The following is an 11,808-nucleotide window of genomic DNA, read 5'->3' as shown; positions in this document are numbered from 1 at the left end:
TTATCTTGAGAATAGTTTTTTACCCGCCAGTGAGAGATTGTATGAATGCACTCGGTGAAAAGAGCTCCTGGCTCTCAGGGAACGAGTCCGATCTCTGGAGGCTAGAGTAGCAGACTTGGAGGAGCTGAGGGAGACAGAGAGGTACATTGATGAGACCTTCATGGACATAGTAGCCAAGTCCCAAATCCAGTCTGGCAGCCCCAGTGCTTCCTTGGATCAGAAAGGTCTCCCAGTAGGAGAACATCACCATGGTGTAGCAGGAACTGATCCTGTAGCAAGGACCTGCTCTCCAGGTGATGTATTGTCCTCTCGCACTGAGGACAAGTCTCCCAGGGCTACTGCCCAGGAGGGAAGGATTAGGCCGGCCATCATAGTTGGTGATTCGATTATTAGAAATGTAGATAGCAGGGTGGCTGGTGGATGTGAGGACCACTTGATAACTTGCCTGCCTGGTGCGAAGGTGGCAGACCTCGCAAGTCACCTAGATAGGATTATAGACAGTGCTGGGGAGGAGCCAGCTGTTGTGGTACATGTGGGCACCAATAACATTGGAAAATGTGGGAGAGAGGTTCTGGAAGCCAAATTTAGGATTTTAGGTAGGAAGCTGAAATCCAGAACCTCCAGGGTGGCATTCTCTGAAATGCTTCCTGTTCCACGTGCAGGTCCCCAGAGGCAGGCAGAGCTCCAGAGTTTCAATGCGTGGATGAGACAATGGTGCAGGGAAGAGGGATTCAGCTTTGTAATGAACTGGGGAAACTTTGGGAGAAAGGGGAGACTTTTCCGAAAGGATGGGCTCCACTTTAACCAGAGTGGAACCAAGTTGCTAGCACTAACTTTCAGACAGGAGATAGAGCAGCTTTTAAACTAGAACAAAAGGGAAAGCTGACAGTCACTCAGCAGTGCATGGTTCGGAGAAATGTATCCTTGAAGGATACTAATGAAACAGGAGAGTTAAGGCATCACAACAGAGAGGTTCCATTAAAAGCAAACATAGTCCTTAACATATAAACATAGAATTACAATCCTTGACAGAAAAGTGCAAAAGGATATAGCATCTTTACTGTTGTCATGTAGAAAAACCAATAAAATTTACAAATTAAAAAAAAAAAAGCAAACATAGTCCATATGCCTATATGTAAAAAATCACCAAAGCTAATGATTTCCGAATTATCCCAAACAACTGAAAAGCAGGTTGTTAAAACAAACAAAAAACACACTTTGAAATGTCTGTATGCCAATGCCAGAAGTCTAAGAAGTAAGATGGTAGAGTTAGAGTGTATAGCAGCAAATGATAAGATTGACATAATTGGCATCACAGAGACTTGGTGGAAGGAGGATAACCAATGGGACAGTGCTATATCAGGATACAAATTATATCGCAATGATAGGGAGGATCAACTTGGTGGGGGTGTGGCCCTTTATGTCCGGGAGGGTATAGAGTCTAACAAGATAAAGATCATGAAAGAGACTAAATGCTCAGTAGAATCATATGGGTAGAAATCCCATGTGTGTTGGGTAAGAGTATAGTGATAGGAGTATACTACCGTCCACCTGGACAAAATGGTCAGACAGATGATGAAATGCTAAGAGAAATCAGGGAAGCAAACCAATTTGGCAGTGCAATAATAATGGGAGATTTCAATTACCAAAGGAGACACTGGTGCAAGACAAATCTTATAACCACCAAAAGTTTCAATATATATTTTTTTATTATGGTTCCAAAAAGTGAGATGTGTCAATATTATAGAGGCAACTCCGTAACTCATATACAATGAATCACCCCAATATTGACTGGGTAAATGTAACATCAGGACTTGCTAGAGACATAAAGGTCCTGGATGGAATAAATGATAGCTTCATGGAGCAATTAGTTCAGGAACCAACAAGAGAGGGAGCTATTTTTTATTTAATTCTTAGTGGAACGCAGGATTTGGTTGAGAGAGCCAACGATGGTAGGGCCACTTGGCAACAGTGATCATAACATGATCAAATTTAAACTAATAATTGGAAGGGGGACAATAAGTAACTCTGCAGCTCTAACACTAAACTTTCAAAAGGGAAACTTTGATAAAATGAGGAAAATGGAAAAATACTGAAAGGTGCAGCTGCAAAGGTTAAAAGTGTTCAACAGGCTTGGACATTGTTTAAAAATACAATCCTAGAGGCGCAGTCCATATGTATTCCACACATTAAGAAAGGTGGAAAGAAGGCAAAATGAATACCGTCATGGTTAAAAGTGAGGTGAAAGAGGCTATTTTAGCCAAAAAAAAAAATCCTTTAAAAATTGGAAGAAGGATCCATCTGAAGAAAATAGGATAAAACATAAGCATTGTCAAGTTAAGTGTAAAATATTGATAAGACAGGCGAAGAGAGAATTTGAAATGAAGTTGACAATAGAGGCAAAAACTCATAATAAAAACTTTTTAAAATATATCTGAAGCAAGAAACCTGTGAGGGAGTCGGTTGGACCATTAGATGACAGAGGGGTTAAAGGGGCTCTTAATTTATTTTTATTTATTTTAAAGATTTTAAATGCCGACAACTGTTTGCACTTCATATCGGTTTACAGATAACTTAGAACAATGATAGCTTGAGTATCAAATAGGCATGGCCTTTACAAAGAACAAAAAACAAAGGTATACAACAAGAACCTGAAAAAAATAGTTAAAATATTCAACTGGGAGTAGCATAAATTGGGAGAGGGGGATAAACAAATGAAAAAGAGGAAAGCTAAGTACAAGGTTCAAAAATATATTCATTGTAATTGCTGAATTTTTAGGGGAAAAACAGGGGAAATTGCATGGCCTAAAGGTGGTACTGCTTAGATTTAAAGGATTTGGCATCAGGATTAGTTTATATACAAAAAACTAGACATTCGGAGAGATTGTAAAATTTCAGGAGTGCTTTTCATTTTTTCAAACATAATGCAATGAGATTTTTAGCAGTTGGTCACAGAAGGAGTAGAATTAGTGGGGGTAGATAAAGAGGGGTAGGCTTGTAGGAAGAGCCACGTTTTGAGGTTTTTTTTTAATTTGGGGTGTGGAAGTTTCAGTGCGTAGGTCAGGGGGCATGGAGTTCCAAAGGGTGGGGCGAGAAAGCGAGAAAGCTCTGTTTGTTGTGGAGATGAGTCTAGTGGATTTGATAGAGGGAATGCAGAGGGTTCCTCGGAGAGAGGCGCGTGTTGGTCTCGTGGAAGTGCGAGGAAGGAGCGGGGGATTTATCCAGTGGTAATGCTCATTGGCAATGCTTTTGTGAATGAGGGTAAGAGTTTTGTAGAGGATATGTGATTGTATCGGTAGCCAATGAGTAGGAGTGATGTGGTCCTTTTTATTGGAGTTTGTGAGGATACGAGCAGTAGCATTCTGAAGGAGTTGCAGAGGTTTAAGGTGGGTAGCAGGGAGGCCAAGCAGGAGAGCGTTGCAGTAGTCTATTTTGGAAAAGATAATAGACTGGAGTACTGTACGGAAATCAGAGAAATATATTTTATTTATTTATTTATTTAAAAGTTTTTATATACCGCACTAGGGGTAGTAGTCTATCCATCTTAGCGGTTCACAAGAATTAAAACATGCACAATAGCGTCATACATAACATAAAAATCATTACATAATAATTACTTTGCAACGGTGATTGGTGAACGTCACAGATATTGGAATAGTCATTCGGATATTGTGTCACAGATATTGAGAAGGTCATTCAGTTATATTATATGTGCAGGTAAATAGATACGTTTTTAATGCTCTTTTAAACTCGTTACGATTGACTGTTAATCGGATATGTTCAGGAATTGAGTTCCACAAAATCGGTCCTGCAACAGAAAGGTTTGAGGTTTGAGTAGAGGTTTGAGTTTTTTAAGGGTTTCCAGCTTGAAATAGCAGTTGCTGAGGATAGATTTGATGAAGGGTTTAAAGGTGAGTTGGTTGTCAAGTATGACACCCAGGTTTCGTGTGTAGGTAGGGAAAGTAGAAGAGGAGAAGGCGGGAGGGATAGGGATAGATGAATGTTTAGAGGAGATGAAAATGAGTTCAGTTTTTTGGGGGTTGAGAGACAAGTGCATGCTAGTGAGGAGCTGGTTGATGGAGGCAAGACAAGTTTCCTAGTTTTGGAGAGCGGTGAGAAGGGAATTTGTGAAAGGGACGAGAATTTGCACGTCATCTGCGTAGATGAAGTGCGTGAAACCAAGATTAGAAAGAAGGGTGGTAAGAGGGAGCATATAAATGTTAAACAGGGTAGAAGAGAGGGAGGAGCCTTGGGGGACACTACAATCAAGGTTTACAGGGTTGGATTCTTTATTATCAGTGATGACTGTGTAACAGCGATTTTGGAGGTATGATTTTATCCAGGATAGGGCAGTTCCAGAGATCCCGATACTGATAAGAGTGTTGAAGAGGATGTTGTGATTGACGGTGTTGAAAGCGGCAGAAATATCAAACATGGCAATGAGATAGGAGTTACCAGCATCCATTCCTTTGATTAGAATGTCTGTTAGTGAGAGGAGTAAGGTTTCCATGCTGAGGTGTTTCCGAAAACCATATTGTGTGGGTGGGAGGATATTGTTTTGTTCTAGATAGTCAGATAGTCAAGAGTTTATAAGTTTCTCAAGGATTTTGGAAAGGAAAGGGAGATTGGAGATGGGTCTGAGATTAGATAGGTTGGTGGGATCAAGGGAGGGTTTTTTCAGGATAGGCTTGACAACAGCCTGTTTTAGAGAGTTGGGGACCGTGCCTTGTTCTAAGGAACGGTTCAAGATTTTGGAAAGTGGTGTGGCTATGGTTTTGGGAATAGAAAGTAAGAGTTTGGTGGGAGTGGTTTCAAGGGGATGGGAGGATGGTCTCATCTTTTTTAGGATATTTTCGATTTCAAGGGAGGAGGAGAATTCGAAAGATGAGAGTGAGGCAGATAAGTTGGTGATGGGAAGTGTTATATTGTTGGTGTTAGGAGAGAATTTAGCAGTGATAGAGGACACTTTATTCTTAAAGAAAAGAGCTATTTCATTGCAACGTTTTTGTGAAGTGGGTTCTTGAGGTAGTGTCGAGTTGGGTCTAGTGAGATTAGAAATTAAGGTAAAGAGGGCCTTAGCATTATATTGTAAGTGGTGAATTTTCTTGGCTTAATAATCTTTTTTTGTTTTTTGAATAGCTTTCCTGTAGTCATGCATGAGTTGGTAGTAGACAGTTTTAGTAGCGGGAGAAGGGTGTTTTCACCATTGTCTTTCAGCTGCTCTGAGGTGGATTTTTTGTTTCTTGAGTTCGGGGGAGAACCATGGTTTTTTGTTTGTATGGGCTGGTTTAACAGTTTTTTGTGAAATGGGGCACAGTTGATTTGCAATGTTGAGGGTAATATCTGACCAGGAGGAGACGGCGTTGTCAGCTGAATTTAAGTCAAGTCGATTGGGGATATCAGAGCATGCTGTAGTGAGAGTGTCTAAGGAGCAGGTCTTATGGAATTGGAAGGATTTAGGCTGAGAGATAGTGGAAGGGGATGGCAGTTGTAGTGCAAGAGTAGCTTTAATGTAGTGATCGGACCATGGGACGGTGAGGCAAGATGGGGAGTGGATGGTGTTAATGGAAGAGTTGGTGAAAATCAGGTCTAGGGTATGTCCGGCCTTGTGGGTCAGAGTGTGTATGATTTGTGTGAAACCCATCGCATCTAGGGAGGAGATGAACGCTTTGCATGATGGAGATTGTGGGATTAAGTCAACATGAAGGTTGAAATCGCCAAGGAGAATAGTAGGAAGGTCAGGAGAGAGTGAGTCAGCGAGGAATTCAATGAGAGGAGAGGCATCTTTCTCTAGTAGTCCTAGAGGGGTGTAAATCAGGCAAATTTGTAGAGAGTTTGATTTGAAAAAGCCTACTTCGTATTGGTTGGGAATATTGCATTTTTGAGGTGTGAGTTTGAGTTCTTTTTTGGCGATGAGGAGTAGTTCTCCTCCTCTTTTCTTTTTGCGGGGAATAGAGAAAATATCATAGATATCAGAGGGAAGCTGATTGATAAGGGGAGTATCAGAAGGTTTAAACCATGTTTCTGTTACAGCACAGATTTCCGGTTTGGAGTCAGTTAGGAGATCATGGAGTAGGTGAGGTTTTGTTTTGCAAGGACTGGGCATTGAAAAGGAGTAGCAAGATAAGGAACAGGCTGAGGAGTTGAGTGAAGGGGGATATGGGAATAGGGGTAAGTCGCCTTTGTAATGGAGTGGGAGGGTTGGAGGAGGGGGAAAATGTTCTGAGGGGTATCTTCTCTGATTGGGGATGGGACAGTTACATGAATGGGGTGGCATAGTTGAAGGTAGGACAGGCAGAAATTCAATAGGGAAGAATACTGAGAGGCAAATGAAAATAAAGCGTTTTAGCAAATATGTTTCTAGGCGCTTCGAAAGGGCACACAAAGGGGCGCACAAAGGTGCAGGCCCCTTTGTCGCGCGCCTTTGGCCTTTGGCGCGCGACGCCCGACACGCAACGCCGGGAAGTGAGAGGGGTTTTAAATCCCTGCTGGTCGCGGCTTCCTGACATCACTGGTGCGACTGAGGGGCGATTCTTGGATGCGGCGGTGCAAAACGATGCCGGTGTGCTGGGGTGGAGCAGGGCCCGGAAGGTAAGTCGGTTCGCACAAGCAAGGCTGGTGGTTGGTTCGCACAAGCAAGGCCGGTGGTCGGCGAGGGAGCCCGTGTGGGGTGAGCGCGGAACAAAAGGAGGCCTTACTCCGACGGGCTTTCAGCACCAACCGCGCAGGCCCAGTTCAACGCTGCTCGCCGATCCGTCTCCAGGGTCCATCGAGTGAGAAAGAGCGATGCCGGGAAGATAAGGACATTGCAGAAAGACTAAATGAATTCTTTGTTTCAGTGTTTACTAATGAGGAGATTGGGGAGATACTAGTTCCGGAGATGCGTTATAGGACCTCATAGTAAGTTTTGGAAGCTCAGTGAAGGATTGTCAGAACAAAATTGAGACCTTAACAACTAAGTTGAATTCCCAGAATGCAAAATATGAAGGTCAAATTCAAGATTTGAAAAATCAAATGGTGTCTTTGCAACAGGTCTTAGCTCAAACTCAAGCTTGTAATTTAAAGCTGGTTAAAGATTATGGGATTTGTTTGCAGAGATTGGAATATCTTGAAAATCACATCAGGCACCTGAATTTGCGCTTTTTTAATTTCTCCTGCGTGCTGGGGGAATAAATATACAGCACTTTGAAAAAATACTTCCATGAAATTCTTGGGTTTGAAATGGAGAAGATTCCCTCTATAAACAAAGTTATTTTCCTTTCAGGTGTCAGTAAAGTCTCCCTAAAGACGGTCATATTGATGCTATTTCCAATCTAACTCAGTTTCTGGAGGACTCGACTGTTGAGGTCATAGAGAGGTCTACCCTTCTTGTTTCATTTATTATGGAACAAGGTTTAAATGAAATTATGAAGAGGTATTTTAAAAATATCTCTTCTACATTTCATGATCAATCAATTCATATATATCTGGATTTTGCAAGAGTGTCCCAAGCTAGGAGGCAAGATTTCCTTTCTATGAGAGCCCAGGTGATTGCACTGGGATATTCATTTATCCTAAGATATCCATGTAAATTTGTAATCCGTGGTCAAAATTGTTGTGAGCGCAGCCTTCAGGGGCCGATGGTGTGGGCTTGGTGTGCATCACTTGGCTCTTGGGAGAGCTGAACCCTTGGGCCACAGGGCGGATCAGGTCAGGACATGAGTTGCACCCATGGTGAGGTGTGTGTGCGGGAATGGGCATCACAGGAGCAGAGCTGGACGGAGCTAGGAACACAGGCTATGAAGTAGGTCTGTGACTAGGACTAGGAACTTGGAACTTGGAACGTAGAGATGTAGAGCTGGAGACTTGGAACTTGGCATGTAGAGACATAGAGCTGAAGACTTGGAACGCAGAGCTGAAGACTTGGAACGTAGAACTGAAGACTTGAAGTTTGGAACGTAGAGACATAGAGCTGAAGACTTGGAATATAGAGACATAGAACAAGGACGGCAAGTCCCTCGGGTGCCCTACACAGCCGTTTGGCTGGCCTCGGACCATGAAGAGATCAATACTGGCTCAGGTAGTCTCATAGCGCAGGTTAGTGGAAACCCCTAGGATCCTCCAGGGTCGGAACTAGGAAGTCAGATAAAACCTTGGACTAAGGGAACTCCAGATAAAAGCAGGGGGAATCCCTGGAGGCATGGATCCCACCTCCGGGAATAAGACGGAACTTGGGACATCAAGCAAGGAACATCAAGACATCGAGGAACATCAGGACATCTTGGATCATCAGGAATCAGGACTGGAACATCAGAACTCAGGACTGGAACATCAGGAATCAGAACTGGAACATCTTGGAGCAGACTGCAGGACTGGAAATTGACTGCAGGACTTGGAACAGAACCTTGGAACGTGGAACTTCTAGAACGGACTGCAGGACTTGAATTGGACTGCAGAACTGGGAACAGACATCTGGATCAGAATTCACGGACATCTGGACTTGGACTGGATCACAGGAACTGGATTCATAGATGTCCGGACTTGAGCCGGACCACAGCAACTGGGCTCACGGACGTCCGAACTTGCAGCAGACATTGAGAGCTGGACTCACGGACATCCGGACTCAGAACAGACATCAGGATCTGGACTCGGAACAGACATCAGGATCCAAACTCAGAACTCAGGAGCTGGCCACCAGATGAAGAGACGTCTTCAGGAGCATCTGAGCTGATGCGAAGACAAAGCTGAAATGAAGCAGGGCCCTCTTATAGAGCTGAAGAGGCAACTTCCTGTGAGGAGCTGTCTGGAGGACCATGCCTGGCTAACCCCATAAGAATGGGGGAAAGCCGCAGACCTGCCCCTTAGGAGGAGCAGTCAGAGGAAGTCTGCAGGACCCTGGACAGCGGCCCTGCAGGCACTGAAGCAGGAAGGAGTCAGCCATTGGCGGCATCTCAGTCACGCAGGAGGACGACCGAGAGACACACGATGTCAGCTGCGTCGAGCAAGCCTCCAGGCCTGGCAAAGATGGCATGGGTGGTGTCTCCAGGCTGCAAAGAACGGAGGAGCTGGTGGTGGCCTCCCAGCGAGGCAAGGACCCGGCATGGCAGAAGCCGTGCCGGCAAGATGGCAGCCAGGTCACTGGAGCACCCGACATCAGCTGCCTCAGGCTTCAGCTGCAGACTCCGGGCCACAAGGAGTGACGTCGGGATCAGGCCAGGCCATGGAGGTAAGGCCCTGTCCGTGTGAAGTGTGGGCAGGGGTGTAACAGTACCCCCCCCCCCTTCAAGGGCCCCCTCCCAGCCTCTTCTTGCTGACTCAGGGGGGAAGGCAAGCAGAGTGTTGTGAAACTTGGGTTCAACACACTTCACAGGATGAAGAGCTGAAATGAGAAAAAAGCTTGTCATAGACATATCAAATATACGAGGGGAAAAACCCAGATGGAATGAGACAGGAATGTTTGTGGAATTCTGGAAGTGGGAGCTGGAACCCACTAGCTTAGAATCAAGTGTTTGTGGAATCATGAATGGGTGGGCTAGGACCCACAAACTTGGAATCAAGTGTTCTTGGATTCAGGGATGTGTGGGCTGGGACCCACAAACTAGGAATCAATTCTTAGAAGCACCAAGAGTGGGATTTGAACCCACAACCTTTGGATCAAAGTCTCTTCACCTTAGGCATTGCACCACATGCCAAGGCCAACAGACTAGGCAAAGATCAGACTGAGGTCAGTTACCAGTGAAACACTTCGAAGGTACTACCTGGAGAGATGGGCAGACTAACAGGAACAGGAGGATGCAGGAACAGAACTGGAACAGAAGGATCGTGGACTGAGACTCTGAAGAACCATGGAGTCCCTTGATGTAAGGCTCCTGCTAAGAGTAGGTTCTTGCTGGAGAGGCAGTTGGAAGAAAGCCAGGCCTGGGATGCAGGCACCTCCTGCTGGTCAATAGACCCAGGACCTGGAGTGCTGAAGGAACTCACAGTTCAATTCTGGACTGGAGAACATTGAACGAAATAGGAATCAGAGAAGAACCTGGGTGCAGGCACCTCCTGCAGGTCGCTGGAACCCAGGGGATATACCACTTCTCTACAGAAGAGTGGAGAAGGTCTCAAATACATAGAGACTCCCTCCATTGGCTGGACAAACCTCAGGACTTGTACTGGTTGATAGGAACAGCTTGCAAGTACCTCCTGAAGATCACGGAAACTGTGGAACTGACGAGGGAAGAGTCAGATAGCAGACACCTCCTGCTGGTCATAGGAGGCTCTGGAACATGAGCTGGCTGGTATAGGGTCATGTTGCAGGTGCCTCCTCCTGGTCAGTGGGACATCCAAACCTCTACTGCCGATCCTGAAGAACAGGAACTGGAGTATTTCAAAGACTCTTGCAAGTTGGAATCAGGTACATGGAAGAAGGCAAGTGAGCAAAACATTTTTTGTAGCAAAAGGAGTATTGCTAACAAGAGTTCATAGTAAGTCCAGGAAATAGGGACAAAAACAGGAACTTGGAAACATCCAGGGAAGTTAGAAAAAATTGTTAAGCCAGACTTCAGAATCAAGACGAATGTCCAACCCTGGGCTCAGCATACCACACCGATTTGTAGTCTTCACATCCTGTTGCGAGCGCAGCCTTCAGGGGCCGATGGTGTGGGCTTGGTGCACATCACTTGGCTCCTGGGAGAGCGTAACCCTTGGGCCACAGGGCGGCTCAGGTCAGGACATGAGTCACACCCGTGGTGAGGTGTGTGTGCAGGAATAGGCATCACAGGAGCAGAGCTGGACGGAGCGAGGAACACAGGCTATGAAGTAGGTCTCTGGCTACGACTAGGAACTTGGACCTTGGAACGTAGAGACATAGAGCTGGAGACTTGGAACGCAGAGCTGAAGACTTGGAACTTGGAACGTAGAACTGGAGACTTAGAACTTGGAGCGTAGAGCTGAAGACTTGGAACTTGGAAAGTAGAACTGAAGACTTGGAGTTTGGAACGTAGAGACATAGATCTGAAGACTTGGAATGTAGAGACGTAGAACAAGGAAGGCGAGTCCCTCAGGTGCCCTACACAGCATGTGGGGCTGGTCACAGACCACACTGAAGACTCAGGCAAGGAACGTCTTGTTCCTTGCCTGGCGGGGATGAAGACAGGAAACAAGAGGAGTGAGCTAGACCCTCAGGTGCCCTACACAGCAAGTGGGGCTGGTCGCGGACCACAATGTCCCCTTCACGCCCTACACAGCTGGATGGCTGGTCGCGGACCACGAGGAGATCGGGACTGGATCAGGTAGTCTCATAGCACAGGTTAGTGGAAACCCCTAGGATCCTCCGGGGTCTGAACTAGGAAGTCAGATAAAACCTTGGAGTATGGGAACTCCAGATAAAAGCAGGGGGAATCCCTGGAGGCATGGATCCCACCTCCTGGTGCATTAGGACCGGGAACAAGATGGAACTTGAGACATCAAGCAAGGAACATCAAGACATCGAGGATCATCAAGACATCTTGGATCATCAGGATACAGGACTGGAACATCAGAACATCAGAACTCAGGACTGGAACATCAGGAATCAGAACTGGAGCATCTTGGGGTGGACTTCAGGACTGGAAATGGACTGCAGGACTTGAAACAGAACCTTGGAACGTGGAACTTCTAGAACGGACTGCAGAACTTGAATTGGACTGCAGGACTAGGAACAGACATCTGGATCAGAACTCATGGACATCCGGACTTGGGCTGGACCACAGGAACTGGACTCATGGACATCCGGACTCACAGAAGGCATCAGGAGCTGGACTCGCGGACATCCGGACTTGGACCGGACCACAGGAACTGGAT

This window comes from Rhinatrema bivittatum, chromosome 4 (genome assembly GCF_901001135.1).
Source record: "Rhinatrema bivittatum chromosome 4, aRhiBiv1.1, whole genome shotgun sequence".
Classification (NCBI taxonomy): domain Eukaryota; kingdom Metazoa; phylum Chordata; class Amphibia; order Gymnophiona; family Rhinatrematidae; genus Rhinatrema; species Rhinatrema bivittatum.
Note: the sequence above shows the minus strand (reverse complement) of the source record.